We start from the raw sequence: 15761 nt of genomic DNA on the forward strand, positions 1-15761 counted from the left end.
CGTTCATGGAATGTTAGGGTTAGCTAAACGCCCATGCAACAACGATCTAGGGTTTTACCCTAAGGATCAAATGACCTAATACTATACTTTCGATTGAGTTTAGAAACCCTAGGGTCAAACGTTGACAACCTAGTGAGGTTAGGGTTGGGTTGGGTCAAGAGGACTCCCAAAACCTACATCTTGATCAAGCGTATTTCTTGACCAAGAAATGCCGTTTGATGGGAGAAATGATCCCATAAGTTAGGTGCGAAACTTGTGCAACAAATTGCAACGTCACATGGCTTTGTGTTTAAATCACAAGATAGATTTGCCACTCCTTGGAACAAGGTTGGCAGGTTCCAAGTACAAGCTTAATTTTCAAGACGATGAGTAGTCATCCTGCTACTAGGTTGCCAAGTTAGGGTAATGAGCAATTGACCAATCAAGTTATGGCGACAAGGTTGCCTAGGATTTACTGTCTAATTTGAGGAACCTAAGGTGTTGGTTAATTTGGGTTAATAGGGTATAAATCATAACCCAATGATAAAAGGGTAAACAAATAAACCCTTGAGGATCTTGCCAAGTCGCAATTGATCCCGGATCGAATGCTGGATGCATCCAGAGAGGAGGATTCACATCTTAGCAGTTGGCCAAACAAACGACCACTAGATTGATTGTGTTTGTATAGTTTAGGAGCACTATTTGTATTGCTTTTCTCAAAAAACTAAAGATGGAAAAATAATTAATGCTTTAGGTTGAAGGCTTGGAGGGAGAGGCAGCTTCAGTTACCCCCGACTGTCTGCCTGACCCTAACCAAGGGGGTTGTTAGCCGCACTGCGAACGTGGACCGAACTTGCCGCGAGAGGTCTCTTCGTGGGTACTACTTAGAGCAGGAGGATGCTTGGGTGCCAGGGGGGCTCTAGCCGTTAATCCCTTGCCTCTGAGTCCTGCACAAGAGGCCAATGTGACTCGAGATTGGATCTCGAGGCCCGCATACTAGTCTACGGGCGGAAACTTGAATTAGTAATCCCTGAGGATTGCTGGATTGACTTCGAGCGGATTATGGATTAGCCTTTGGGCTGGATTATTATGATGTATTCCAAAGGTTGATAAATAAGATCAATTGCTGAAAAGGAACTTGTTTGACATTGTTTTTCTATGTTAGTGTGATTAAGTTACATGAAGGAACTGGTGAATAATTGGTTAATTAAGGAAGCTATTTTTGCGTGTCAAACCAAACGTGATAGGTAATTAGAAAACTAAAGCAATCCCGAGGAAAGTGTGGTGGATGTGGCCATGGGTCCGTCTTACAGATGGGTGGTCCCGGTTGGTCGGGAACTTTTCTCAAAGGAAATTGACAGCAAGGGAACGATGACTTAGACTCTAGAGTATTAGAGTCCTGATTTATGCTATTTTAGGGGAACGGAATGGGACTATGCCTTACGGGCAGAGAGGTCGAGCTTTGCATCCCTCTCGTTTCCAATTCTCCTTGAACCAAGTGCAGCATGGATTCGCTTCGACCCAGACGTTTTGCATAAAGTAGTTCGCCTAGGTTTCGATGCTAGCTACTGTTCTAGGAATTTGATCACTAGGAGAACCGTAATTTAGGTTGATCCTAAGTGGGAACGGCCGGAATGCTTCCACTTTGTGCCAGACTCGAGAGGACCTAGATCGCAAACCCCGTGACATTCCATGGGAGTGCCAGGTGGTGCTTTCTGGACTCTCTTCCCGATGGACTGCTAAGATGTGTTCTACAAGCAAACAGGTGGACATGTTACAGTAGGCAACAGCAGTGCTGCAACAAGTAGCAGTAGGGGGCGTGTGGCCGCAGCTCCCTGGCATGGCGGTGATGGCGGGCTGGCAACATGACAGTCTCTTTCCTTTCCTCTCTCTTTGTGCCTCTTAGTTTATGGATGCAGCTCAAATGAGTATGTCCTGAAGATCTGTTGGGCGCATTGACTCGAGATGGGTGTTTATAGGTGGATTTAATCCAGCACAAAACTTCAACACTTATTTTGTCATCTCTATTTGTGGCGCATACTTCAAAAGAGAGACGAACTTTGAATAGTAAGCATCAAGGGATAGACCAAGCTGCTTCAGCTCATAGAACTCGTTTATCTTCTGCGTGTGATAGGCAGGTGGTAAATATCTTCCTCGCACAGCTCTTTTTAGCTTCTCCCAAATAACGGACGCTTCCGAGATCCCTTGGTCTCTACACCATTGCTTCTACTAAAGTCTTGCTTTGCCAGCAAGCTTCAATTTGGCGAGCATCGCTTGGTTAGTGGGTTCAGTACTTGCTACTTTGAAATAATCTTCCATGGATTCGATCCAGATCTCCGCATTAGTTTGGATGTCCTTCCCTTACCATCGAACTCTGGTGGCTTGATTTGCTTGAGAAGAAACTTCTTCTCCTGAATCATCACTGTACTTGGCGTAGGGGTCGGACTAGGAATATGTACTTGAGTGTAACGTGTCCACCTCTTCCCTTTCAAGACATGTCTTAGTAGTCCATCGGAAAGAGAGTCTAGAAAGCTCCGCCCCGCACTCCCATGGAATGTTACAGGGTTTGCAATCTAGGACTTTCCACATTTGCCACGTAGCGAAAGTATTCTGGCCATTCCCACTTAGGACCAACCTGAATCAGGGTTTCCCCTAATGGTTATTTTCCTAAACGGCAACTAGCATCGAACCCCAAGCGAACTACTTTATGCAAAAATGCCAGGGCCGAAGCAGATTCACGCTGCACTTGGTTCAAGGAGAATTGGAAACAAGAGGGATGCAAGGCTCCACCTCTTTGCCATAAGGCATAGTCCCATTCCGTTCCCCTAAAACAACATAAATCGGGATTATTGTAACCTAGACTCTCGGTCAGTGCCCTTACTATTCATTTCCTTTGAGAAGATCTCCTTGCTATCCATTACGATTGAGAAAAGTTTCCGGCCAACCGGGACCACCCATCCGTAGGATGGGTCCATGACCACATCCACTGCACTTTCATCAAGGTTCCTTTAGTTTTCTAATCTTTAACCACATTTAGTTGGACATGCATCAAGCAGCTTCCTTAATTAGCCCGTTAGACACTGGTTCCTTCACGTAATCTTAGCACTTGACATAGAAAAACAATATCAAACAAGTTCCTTTTCAATAGGTTATCTTATTTATCTTTGCAATACATCCATAAAGTCTAGCCAGTAGGCTAATACATAATCCGCCCGAAGGCTATCCAGCAATCCACAGGGATTTCTAATCCAAGATTCCGCCCATAGACTAGTATGTGGGCCTCGAGATCCAATCCCGAGTCATGTTGGCCTCTTGTGCAGGGCCAAAAGGCAAGGGATTACGCGACCAGAGCCCCCCTGGCACCCAAGCCTCCTCCTGCTCCAAGTAGTGCCTAGCGGAGAGACCTCACGCGGCGGGTTTGGTCCATGTTCCCAGCGCTACGCAAGAATCTACCAATCTCATTCCAAGGAATTGGCAACTCTCTTGTGATCGAACTACAAGATCATGCGACGTTGCAACTTGTTGCACAAGTGTCGTATCTATTCCGTGGGGTCATTTCACCCATCGAACGACGTCTTCTGGTCACGGAATCATGATTAGACAAGAAGCAGGGGTTAGGGTGTCTTCTTATCCAACCCATTCCCAATTGAATTGGGCCGACAACATTCGGTCCTAGGGGTTCCATCTCAATCCGAGTTTCAACATTTGATCCATTGATCCTTGGGGTAGAAACCCTAGATCATTTCTTGCAAGCACATCTGATTGTCCCTACATTCTGTGAATGTGGGTAGGACCTTTGGGTATGAGGGTTTCGACTTGGCAACAAGTACGAGACTAGGTCAAATCCTCATGTGCTAAACCCTAGTTAGCACTTGGAGTATTTATTATATCCATTTAACCATCCTATGCGAATCCTTTGCGGTTTAGGTGTTTTAGATAATCCAGTTTACTTGTCTTACGACAAGGACGAACCAATCCTAGGGATCTTAATTTGATCTAAAAGGGAAAAACTAGTCGCATTACGTCGCAATTCACGTAATTAGCACGTGATTCATTGCCTTACATACGACTAGATTCACAATCCCTAACTTTTCTTGTTAAGACCAAAGCACATGTTAAATTATGGCATAGTTTTCATTGATCCTACTAGGACATGCATTCACGATTCATGCCACTAAGCTTTCAAGATTTTATGCTTAAATGAACCATGCAGCCTTTCCCTAACTACATCTCTTGATGAATGAAATTATTCGTATGATGAAGTGCATTATGCAACCTTTCCTAACTACTACGTAGTTAAATGAGATTCATGCCAATTGAAGCTAGAGTTAACCTACTTCATGCAACCCTTAGAATCTTTTCCATGCTTTGCTATTTCCTACGGTTGATAACGACTTCCTTAATGAATCATTACAAAGAAGATTTGTCTAAAAATGCGACATGCGATTTAATCTTTCCATGCCTAATCAAAGGTGTGCTTTAATAATTTTGACCTTGTAAAGCTAGGCAATAGGCTTTCTAGACCGTCACTTTGAAATGCACCAATAAAGAAACTTGCTAATAAGGTCCTAAAATGCATAGACACCTTATGTTTTTTCATTCATTCCCTTGAAAGTACCAATGACCAATCTTCATATCGTGAGTTACTTCTAGTAAATGTCAAATAGCTAATTTATTTCAATCGCATTTAGCTAGGTGGATTTGACAAGCATAAGTGCATCCTAGTTCCATGAAATAACCATGCATAATTGCAATACTTCTACGTAAATCAAAAATAGGAAGAAAACCTGGACTTGTGGGCTCGGTGAAATATCCACATGAATACTAGGAGATGATCCTCCTGCAGGTGTGCCTTGTGAATTTTTAGGGGCCATTGTGATTTCGGCTTCTGGTTTGCCTTCACAGATTACGAATTACTTACCTTGGTACGTAGCTTTAAGATCTTTGCTCGTCTCCCTCGTATGCGGAAATTCCCTTTGAAGTACGTATCCTTGACAGAAGTACCGACTTGCAAAATTTGGCTTATGGAAGGCCTTAGGGTATGGAGCTTGGGCCTTTTTGCAGGAGAGGAGGGGTTCTCGAAGGGTTCTTGTGAAGGGCCTTGCAGGAATGGAGACTTTAAATCCCAGGCTAGGAATGGGCTTGTGGGTGATTCGTGGGAAGGAGGATTTATAATCTTCCTCTTCTTATCTTCAAAGTCCCGGGGGGGGAGGGGGGATAGGAATGGACTTATGGGATTTGTGTGAAAGGGGGTTAAGGAAGCCCCCCCCCCAGAAGATTCTTAGAAGAAGCTGCTGACTTTTAGTCAGGATTGACGTGGAGAAAGAGAAAGCTTATGGTGGCCTCCTCAAGAAACGGCGGCGGCATGAGGCGGCGGAATTGGTGAACTGGATGGCGGCGATGGCCAGCAGCCTGCAGCGGTTACGGTGATGACCTCCCTCTCTCACAGCGTCGGCCTTAATTCCTCCTCTTCCCTCACGAATATGGTGCACCCTCTCTGCTTCTTTACTACCAACCCCCCTCCACTAAGCGGGGTTTTTATAGTCCAAGGGGGGGAGAGGGGACCTCCCCCACATGGGCTTTGCATGCAGCCCAGGACTCCCCCTTGGTTACCACCTCTCCCACCTAGCCATCCCCTTCCCTCAGCCATGCATCGGCTCGGGGAAAATTATAAAATAATTTGCAATAAATTGCACCTTATCCCTTAACCTCCTCCCAAGAGGGATTTTTCCCGTGGTTTATGTGGTTTTGAACCCCAGTCTTGGTTTGCCAATGCGGAGGCCTTGATTCCTTGCGTGCGGTTTACAGGTTATGCTGTCGATAACTCCAATACCGAAAATGACCTTTGCATGAGTTTCATGCAGGGTGTGGAAAGTCGGTTCTAGTAATATTTTTAAGTGGAAATATTACATTCTCTCCCCCTTGGAGGAATCAAGATGTCCTCATCTCGAGATGAACTGGGGATATTGTTGGTTGAGAGTGCTTTCATCCATCCAAGTGGCATCCTCCTCAGGATAATCTTTCCACTGGACGAGGCATTCTCTCAAGGTTATGGATCTCAGTTGTTTCTCCCTAACATCTAAGATTTTGTCAGGCTGTAGCATTCATATCTTTCCCCATGAAAATTAAACGTGCCCAATGTATTCCTTTTATGCGGAAATTAATCTTCTAAGAACTTGGACATGAGGACTTGTAGGGATGTCCACGCGTGTGGTCGGGGTAGAAACTCCCGCATGTGCGCCTCTCACCATTTTCTTGGGAGGCATTGACGACGTAAATAATTTGATTTAGCAACTCTCTCTTTGGATCTTTCGCGTATCGACTCCTCTCTACCGGGTTTTTTCCTTCTGCCGAGGACATGGCCTTTACAAAATGTGGTTTTAGGCAAAACCCACAATGGTGAGGATGAACAAGGCTTATAGAAGCCTTGTTTTAGAAGCTTCTATGCTTTTGAGAAGAAGCTACGTGGAGAGAGAAGAAAGTAGTTGAGTGGATGAAGCTACCGATGAAAAAGATGGACATGATAATGGTGATGGTGATGGTGAAGTGGAGGCAGCAGCAGTGCTGCAAGAGGCGGCAGTAGGTAGTGTGTGGCGGCAATTCCCTGGCATGGCAGAGATGGCGGGCTGGCAGCATGATAGTCTCAAATAATTTTTTTTTAAATCAATGTCTGTCATGGCAGTGAGTATTGGTAAAGAAGTTAAGTGATTAGGTCACTTGGCTGAAAGCTGAACTGGGCATCAACTGTAACGTGTCCACCTGTTCACTCGTAGGACACATCTTAGCAGCCCATTGGGAAGATGGAACAAGCTGATATAGAAATTTGGGGAGAATAAGATTGTGTTACATTGAGCTATGGGAACTGAGTAATAGTATGGATTGGGATCATGGATTTTTAGGAATCGATAGGTCATTGGAAGATTAGGATATCCTTTCCTTTGATATCCATTCTTCTCGTAATGTCCCAACACCTTGATTCTATTGGCGGGGATTACTCGAGTCACTTCCTTGTACATATATGTGTTCTGCTTGACCTTTCAACCGCTGACATGTAGGGTTGCGTTTACGTGAGCCTCAACAAAGATGAACAGCTTCACGATCTTTAAGTCCTCCAACCACTTGTTTCTCTTTAAGTTGGTTTGAAGGTACGCAAATTTGTGGGCAGCTATGTAATAAATTCTTGAATCACCTGTCCATCTCCGTTCCACGTACAAGGGTGAAGGATTGTAGATGCAGTCTAGGATATTCATCATATCGATCCTCCATCGATAATCCGAATTACGCATCGCAGTCATAAACATAACCTAGAACACCAAGAATTTGTTCCATGCTTCGCGACTCTGCAAGTCAACATCGATAAGTAAGTAAGGAAATGTTCTTAACAGCAACATTTGCACTACTTCTTCTCATTAAGTTTTTCTTGTAAACATTAGTTCCTCGTTGGTTCGCTCTGATACCTACCAACTGTAACGTGTCCACCTGTTCACTTGCAGGACACGTCTTAGCAACACATTGGGAAGAGAGTTTAGAAAGTGCCGCCCGGCATTCCCACGGAATGTCACGAGGTTTGCGATCTAGGTCCTCCTGAGTCTGCCACGAAGCGGAAGAATTCCAATCATTTCCACTTAGGACCAACCTGAATCAGGGTTCTCTTAGTGGTTGAATTCCTAGAATGGTAGCTAGCGTCGAACCCCAGGCGAACTACTTTACGTAGAAACATCAGGGTCAAAGCGGATCCATGATGCACTTGGTTCAAGGAGAATGGGAAACAAGAGGGATGCAAAGCTTGACCTCTCTGCCGTAAGGCATAGTCCCATTCCGTTCCCCTAAAACAGCATAAATCAGGACTCTAATACTCTAGATTCTAAGTCATCGTTCCTTGCTGTCAATTTCCTTTGAGAAAAGTTCCCAGCCAACCGGGACCACCCATCCATAGGACGGACCCATGGCCACATCCACCGCACTTTCCTCGGGGTTGCTTTAGTTTTCTAATTACCTATCACGTTTAGTTTGACAAGCAAAAACAGCTTCCTTAATTAACCAATTATTCACCGGTTCCTTCACATAACTTAAGCATTGACATAGAAAAACAACGTTAAACAAGTTCATTTTCAGCAATTAATCTTATTTATCAGTCTTTGGAATACATCATAATAATCCAACCCGAAGGCTATTCCATAATCTGGTCAAAGGCTATTCCATAATCCGTCCAAAGGCAATCCATAATCTGCCCGAAGGCAATCCATAATCCACCGAAAGGCAATCCAGTAATCCTCAGGGATTATAATCCAAGTTTCTGCCCGTAGACTAGTATGCGGGCCTCGAGATCCAATCCGGAGTCACGTCGGTCTCTTGTGTAGGACTCGGAGGCAAGGGATTTATGGCCAGAGCCCCTCCTAGCACCCAGGCATCCTCCTGCTCCAAGTAGCACCCACGGAGAGACCTCTCGTGGCGAGTTTGGTCCACATTCCCGGCGCGGCTAACAACCCCCTTGGTTAGCGTCAAGCAGACAGTCGGGGGTAACTGATGCTACCTCTTCCTCCAGGCCTTCAACCTGAAGCATTAATTATTTTTCCATCTTTAGCTCTTTGAGCAAAGCAATACAAACTGTGCTTCTAAACTGTACAAACACAATCAATCCAGTGGTTGTTTGTTTGGCCAATTGCTAAGGTGTGAATCCTCCTATCCGGATGCATCCAATATTTGATCCGGAATCAATTTCGAGTTGGCAAGATTGGAGCGAACCAATGATGAATTAATATTTACAAGAAAACTTAATAAGGAGAAGTAAAGCAAATGTTGTTGTTAAGAACATTTCCTTACTTATCAATGCTGACTTGCAGAGTCGCGAAGCATGGAACAAATTCCTTATGTTCCAGGTTATGTTTATGACCGCAATGCATGCTTTAGATTATCGACGGAGGATCGATATGATGAATATCCTAGACCCTATCTACAATCCTTCACCCCTATACATGGACTGGAGATGGACGGCTAATTTAGGAATCTATTACATAGTGCCCACCGATTTGTGTACCTTCGAACCAACTTAAAAAGGATCAAGTGGTTGGAGGACTTAAAGATCGTGAAGCTGTTCATCTTTGTTGAGGCTCACGCAAACGCAACCCTACATGTCAGCGGTCGAAAGGTCAAGCAGAACACGTATGTGTATAAGGAAGTGACTCGAGTAATCCCTGCCGACAGAATCAAGGTGTTGGGACATTATGAGAAGAATGGGTATCAAAGGAAAGGATACCCTCATCTTCCAATGACCTATCAATTCTTGAAAATCCATGACCCCAATCCATACTATTACTCAGTTCCCGTAGCTCAATGTAACACAATCTTATTCTCCCCTAATTGATGTATCAACTTGTTCCATTTTCCCAAGAATAATTGTACTTGAAAGGGCTATGCCCTTATGAATGAAATAGACTTTTTTATCAATGATTGTCTTGGTTGTAAGTGTTGGTACGGAGTTAAGTGATTAGGTCACTTGGCAGAAGCTGAATTGGGCATGTAATGTAAAGTGGAATTCCTACTGGGAGGAAAGTCGACTTCGGTCAGATTCAGGGTTATGAACATAGGTATCCATGAGTGTTTGCTCGGAATGGATTGGATTAAACCTAATGATGCCCACATTCACTATGGAAAGGTCCAAGTTTCCTTTTGAAATTCCGAAGAGGAATTGGTCACAACTCAAGGAGAGGCTTGGAAGCCAAAAATTCAACTGGCCAAAGCATCTCGGATAATAAAAGGAGTTAGAAAGGGGCTACCTATCTATTTGATTAAGCTAAATAAGCTAGATCAAAATCAGGAGTCTAGTGAAGAACCTTCATGGCTAAAGGAGTACGCAAATGTATTTCCTAAAGAGTTGACAGAACTTCCGCCTCAAAGGGAAATTGATCATGAAATCAAGCTAGGCGAGGAGTTGCACCAATCGCAAAGAGACCATATAGGAGTCCATCCCAGAAGCGATTGAGCTGAAGGAGCAACTCAAGCAACTATTAGACCAAGGCTACATCCGTCCTAGTGGCTCACCATATGGGGAGCTCCAGTGCTGTTCCAGAAGAAGAAGGATGGAACGCTTCAGCTATGTATTGATTACAAAGGGTTGAATTAGTCAACCATTAAGAACAAATATCCTATTCCAAGAATAGATGAACTTCTTGAGCATCTTCAAGGTGCGAAGATCTTCTCCAAGTTTGATCTCAGGTCTGGATATTATCACATAAGGATCAAGGAAGAGGATATCCCAAAGACAGCATTCAGTACAAGATATGGACACTTTGAGTTCCTAGTCATGTCATTCGGCCTGACAAATGCTCCTGCTACCTTCAACAGGCTAATGCAGGATATCTTTAGGCCATATCTTGATGTCTTCGTACTCATCTTCTTTGACGATACCTTAGTCTACTCCAAACAAGAAGAAGATCATGAACCCCAGCTTCGCATTGTCCTTGAAACAATGATGGCACACAAGCTTTATGCCAAGAAGAAGAAGTGTGTGTTTTTCAAACAACAGATTGAACATCTGGGATTCATTGTATCAACGGAAGGAATCTAAGTGGATCCGCCCAAGGTTAGAGACGTTCTAGAGTGACCAATGCCAACAAGTGTCAAAGAAATACGTAGTTTTCTTGGATCGATAGGATGGTACAGGGTCTTTATCAAAAACTATGCCCTGATTGCATCGCCTCTGACGGATCTACTGAAGAACAAAACATCAATTGTATGGTCAACTGCTGAACAATCTAGCTTTGATAAACTAAAGCAAAGCTTGGTATCAGCACCTATCCTGAAACTTCCGGACCTTAGTAAGGAGTTTGAAGTGATAACTGATGCTAGCACACGCCTTAGGATGTGTGCTTATGCAAGAAGGTCATCTTGTAGCATACTCTTTGAGGAAACTAAAGAGCCATGAAAGGAATTATGCTACCCATGATCTGGAGCTATTAGCAGTCATCCATGCTCTTAAGCTTTGGAGACACTACTTACTGGGTAACAAGTTTACCCTAGTGATGAATCATAAAAGTCTCAAATGGATCTTTACCCAGAATGAGCTCAACATGAAGCAACGACGATGGATTGAAGTGCTAGAGGAATATGATTTTGAAATCAAATACCGACCCGGAAAGGAGAATGTAGTTGTCGATGCACTCAGTCGCAAGGCATTTCTAAATTCTCTGATCCTGCAAGATCCATCAACATCTAGATCTCTAGCCACAAAAGTATCCATGCCAAACAACCCAATTCTTGAGCTAGCTAGAGAAGAGGCATGCCATGATTCAACCTATCAGAAATTGCTAAGGGAGATCCTATTAAGGATCAAGACTCGAAGCTATAGGCAAACTATCTATAATTCTCTATCAATGGAGGACTTGTCTACTATAGAACGAGATTATGTATACCAACAAGCCAGTCACTCAAGCATAAAATACTTTGGGAAGCTCATGATTCCCCTTTTTTGGGACATCCTAGCTATGCCAAGACCCTCAATGAAATCAGAAAGAGCTATTATTGGGAGAGGCTTAAAGGTGAAATTCTCAAATATGTCACTGAGTGTTTGTCTTGTCAACGCATTAAGGCCGAACATGTCAAAACTCCAGGAAAATTGCAACCACTCGACATTCCCCAAATGAAATGGGAATTCATTAGTATGGATTTTGTTGTTGGCCTACCTCAAGTTCAGGGAGGATACAACTCCATTATGGTTGTGGATATGCTCACCAAGGTTGCACATCTTATTCTTATTAAGACAAACTGTAAAACCTCAGACATTGCAAGGTTACACTACAACAAAAACGAGGCATAGATGCGCATGTTAGACACGCAAAGTCGGGTGCGTCTATCATTGCGTCTATAAGTGCGTGTAAAAGTGTGTGTAAATAGATGAGAATTTTGCGTCTATATATCCGCGCAAATAGACGCCAATATAGATGCACCAGCAGACACACAATTATTTAACCACCTAAAATTGCAATTCACATAATTAAAAAATCAAAGTTAATAATTATTTAACCACCTGAAATTGAATTTTGACCATGCACGTGTGCACATGATAAAATCTATAGAATTAAGAATACACCATGAATCATTGAATTAATAAAATAGAGTTAATAATTACTTTTTCATTGCTCTCTAATGAATGGCAGTTCCTCCAGTTGACAAGCCTGATATAAGTAATTAGCGGTAAGCGACAGAAACCTTACAATTAGTAGCAAGCATTGCAATATGTATCTCGTAATTTCTCTACTTGAAGATGATAAAAAATACTTCCTTTTTATTATGGAAAATTCAATTTAGCTTTAAACTTGACTATTGATTCTTGAGTATGCACGTGTGCGCATGATAAAAACCATAGAATTAGGAATACACATTGTATCATTAAGCAAATTAAGTATGTTACAGTGAATGATCCATCTCATCTTCAATGAGATCAGCCCTTGCTAAACTATCTACTTCTAGGTCTATGTTACCAAGAGGTAACGAAACAAATAAGTCTATCCCACTATCAGATGTGTTGCTATATTGCTCAATAACTTCATCAATATCACGACAATCACATTATTGTCTTCTTTTGCATTTCCTTGAACATCCTTGTGAGGTTCATCTTGTACTATATCACGCATATCATCCATTATGGTGTCATCATTCACATCATCATTAATTGTTGGATTGTCATCTGCTATCTCCATGTCAGTAATATTACCATATATTGGTTTTGAACGATTAGATATAGGGATGACATACCACCATCGGTTATTGTTTACCATTGGATGATACACAACCTGTATTTGAAAAACAAAAGCAAGAAACTTAAATACTTATTATATTGTGTATATGTATCACATGTATACATATTAAAAAATTAGCCTTTGCATATATACCTGCTCGCATTGTTGAGGTAGTACTAATGTGTCATTCTTGTTTTGGTGAAATTTTGTAGAGTCAATGATTACAAAACCACTTGGATGACGTCTGATTGTGCAATGCTCACCATTTGTTACCACTTCTTTAAACCACTTCACATCCAGTACATATATAAAGAATCGTCTGAAGTCAAGCTTCAGAATATCTTGGATCAAGCCACAATAACCTTGCATGGTACCATTGGCATCCTCGAAGTGAGCAAGGACACCATAATCTTGGGTATTTCTCTTTTCATCTATATGTTGAGTTCGAAGATGTTTACCCTCAAACCAAAGTGCATTGAATAATGTGCACTAGTAGTAAAAGATAAAAGATCAAACATGTCAATTTTTTATATAAAATAAAAATTATAGAAACAAATTAATTGATAGTATGTCTCACCTTTGATAAGCAACCTCGTGCGTATTCCCACTCTTCTTGAGATATATTAATTTTCTCCTCTTTTTCCATTCTCTCCATTTCCTCATGTAACCAATCTATATCAATATGACGTGGGAGCGCATTTAAATGATCTGGAAATGAGACATTACGTCCATATCTAGTGCGAAATTCTTGTATTTCGCTTTTCCTTCTTGCCCTTGCTTCATTATATAGTGTCATCCATTTGCTCATTACATCACTATTGAGCACACAAAAACTATTTAACTTACGAAGTTCTTCTTTTGTTGGCACTTTACTCATTGCTTTTCCTTGAGGTACTATAGAGGTCATCCTCAAGTCTTCATCATCTTTCCATAGTCGTGGTTGAGAGGGATCCACTTCAGCAAGATATTCAGAGATATAAACAAGGGATGATTGCACTAACCAACCCTCAGCCATGCTTCCCTCAGGCCGTGCTTTTTGCCTCACAAAATCTTTCAAGGTTTTCATGAAGCGCTCAATAAAAAACATCCACCTTACATGAACTGCCCCACAAAGTGTGATCTCATCAATCCAATGTACGAGTAAATGTAATTGAGTAGTCAAAATGGATCGAGGAAAATTTTCCTCCACCAAACAAACCACCTCAACAGATAATACTCGAGCATCTTGCAATGTGTTTGGATCAATTTCCTTCGAGCTCACGTATCTGTCAAGATGTATTTGAGAATTGTTTATTTTTGTGTAGAAATTCAAAGATATATAATGAAAAAATACAATGTATACACACCTCACAAGCTCTCCCATCTTGTAAATGATATCACGTACATCTTTGGATACACAATGGGATATGCCAGTAGGAAGTACGAACTAAATGTAAATAATATTCATAGATCAAATGATTAGTTGAGGAAAAAGTCATCATACCCCAACGTTTACACATAGTTACTCCACTAATTACTATATTCATGGTTAGAGATACCCTTACTTGAATCATTTTGTGCCAATCATGGGACTTCAAACTAGATAGTTGCTCCGCACCTCTTTTCTTTTTCTTTATGAAGGCTCCCTTAAGACATCTCATACATCTTGTGGGTGTTTGAAAGCTATATATTTGTTCTTTCACTATTTTTTCTTTGTTCTTTGACAACATCCAAGGTGCATGGGGTAGCTCAATCTTTCCTCTGGGTCCAATGTGTGGCCAAGCTCGTCTCATGCGACCAATGTTACGTAAATTCTCCCTTACATTAACTGAATCACGAGCCCCTATCAAGTGATCCCATAATGTAGATACAACATTTTTGAATATGTGCATGGGGTCCAACAAGTGATTGATCTTGAGTTCAGTCCAGTACGAAAGACGAAAAAATATAGAGAATCTAACAAACAAACAATATATTATGTAAACAATTCATCATGCTAAATACTTTAAAGTCAATCGAGAGAAATGCACTTCTTACCGACTCATGCCGAGTGGAGGGTGCCTGTCGGCATTAATCCATCTCTCCTTCCAATCTCGAATGGTTAGAGATTGTGGAATCATTCCATTAGTAGGGAGAACATATTTGGGATGGTCAATAGGAAGGAATCGGTGATGATTGTCGTAGATAACCTTCTTTAAACGTGCCGGCCTAGAGAAAACTAGAGAGGGACCACAAATAGGACATGCATGATATCCTGACGTGGTTAAACCTGAAAAAACAAGTGAATTAATAAAATGCAATTGATTCAAGTATTGAATTTCAAATATAGAGTTATATACATGTATCTAAACACTCTCCGTATCATGGAAAGTCATGCATGGTCCACAACAACATGGCCTTCAATGTGAAATCTCTAGAGGATGCAGATGCACTTGTATCTTGCACCTCAATACCTTCCCATAACATTTTTAACTCTTCAATCAAAGGCTTTAAGTAAATGTCCATGTTTTTTACCTTGTGCTTTCCAGGAATCAGAAGGGACAACATTATATGTCCCTTTTTAATTGCCATGGATGGAGGAATATTATAGTTCACCAATACCACTGGCCATACACTGTATGATGTGCTTTTGATGACAAATGGATTGATTCCATCCATACCTAAACCAAATCTCAAATTTCTTGGCTCTTCTTTGAAAACGGGCCACAAATTATCTATATGTTGCCATGTCGGTGTGTCTACAGGGATCCTCCATTTTCCATCACTTGAACGATGGCTAACATGCCATGACATGAGCTTTCCAATAGACTTACACTTGAACATAAGTTTTATATGTGAAACAATTGGAAAATGTCGCAAAACCTTACAAGGCACATCCATTGACTTCATCTCCACTTCGTATCTTGATTTGCCACAAACAGGACACTCTCGTGTGAACTCATGAGTCCCACGAAATAAGACACAATCATTGACACATGCATGGATCTTGACATAATCAAGGCCTCCCAAAGATATCAAGTAATGTCTTGCTTACTCTCTCTTAGTTGGCAATTTGTTTCCTTTTGG

The sequence above is a fragment of the Lygodium microphyllum genome, chromosome 18 (assembly GCF_053477565.2).
Source record: "Lygodium microphyllum isolate KBCC chromosome 18, Lygodium_microphyllum_v1.1.10, whole genome shotgun sequence".
Classification (NCBI taxonomy): Eukaryota; Viridiplantae; Streptophyta; class Polypodiopsida; order Schizaeales; family Lygodiaceae; genus Lygodium; species Lygodium microphyllum.